The sequence below is a fragment of the Limulus polyphemus genome, unplaced genomic scaffold (assembly GCF_000517525.1).
Source record: "Limulus polyphemus unplaced genomic scaffold, Limulus_polyphemus-2.1.2 Scaffold1873, whole genome shotgun sequence".
Taxonomy (NCBI): Eukaryota; Metazoa; Arthropoda; class Merostomata; order Xiphosura; family Limulidae; genus Limulus; species Limulus polyphemus.
In genome coordinates this window covers 156,098-156,840 of record NW_013667483.1, presented here as the reverse complement: position 1 = coordinate 156,840, position 743 = coordinate 156,098, and the positions used below count along the sequence as shown (strand labels likewise).

Below are 743 nucleotides of genomic sequence, written 5' to 3'. Positions count from 1 at the left end.
AAAAAGGCCTTTTTTAAAAAAAAAAAAAAAAAAAAGAACTCTGGAATTGAGACATTTAGGGTTATTTGATGTAATTAGCAACAATATAGAGCAAAGACATTAAAAAAGTGCCAATATAATAAAAAAATTATACAAATTTTTCCATTAACGTCTTAATTTTTCGTATGAATAGTATCAAAGATTAAGACTTTATACAAAAATAAAACTTGGCAAATAACTAGAATATTTAATGATACAGTCACCTTCCCTTTACTAATTTGAGATTTCAGTTGTGATTGAATTTAGTGAATTGCTCTAAAAAACCCAAAGAAAACATAATATTTTTTGATTAAGTTAAAAATTTGTACTATAGTTTTGATATTGTAGGCTTATCTATCCAAATATTTTTGAGTGACTGTTACGTGCTACCTTCCTGCACTGTTTACCTTCATATTAATAATCCAATTTTAAGTCTAGTAGAAAATACAACACAAGATAATAAGCACCTTATTTTCTTATTGCATCACTTTGGGTTTGATAGCTTAATCAATATTGTCAAATTAAAAAAAAATATTACCAATTCACTTTGGGTGTTTGAAAACAAAATTGTTAGGACTAAAATCATAAATAATATTCAACATTAAACTGGTACACAATTAAAAACATTTTATTTAGGCCTATATATGACCTTCAAAAAAGTTGACGACTCTACATGTTTCGATGTTACAACGTCATCCTCAGATAGGCCTAAATAAAATGTTTTT

At 26.0% G+C, this 743-nt stretch overlaps 1 protein-coding gene across 1 annotated transcript in view; it reads left to right on the top strand.

Annotated features, from left to right (window-relative positions):
* Positions 1–743, top strand: part of LOC106465218 (FERM, RhoGEF and pleckstrin domain-containing protein 2-like) — a 61,198-nt gene that overhangs the window by 32,768 nt on the left and 27,687 nt on the right. The gene's annotated exons all lie outside the window — the stretch shown is intronic.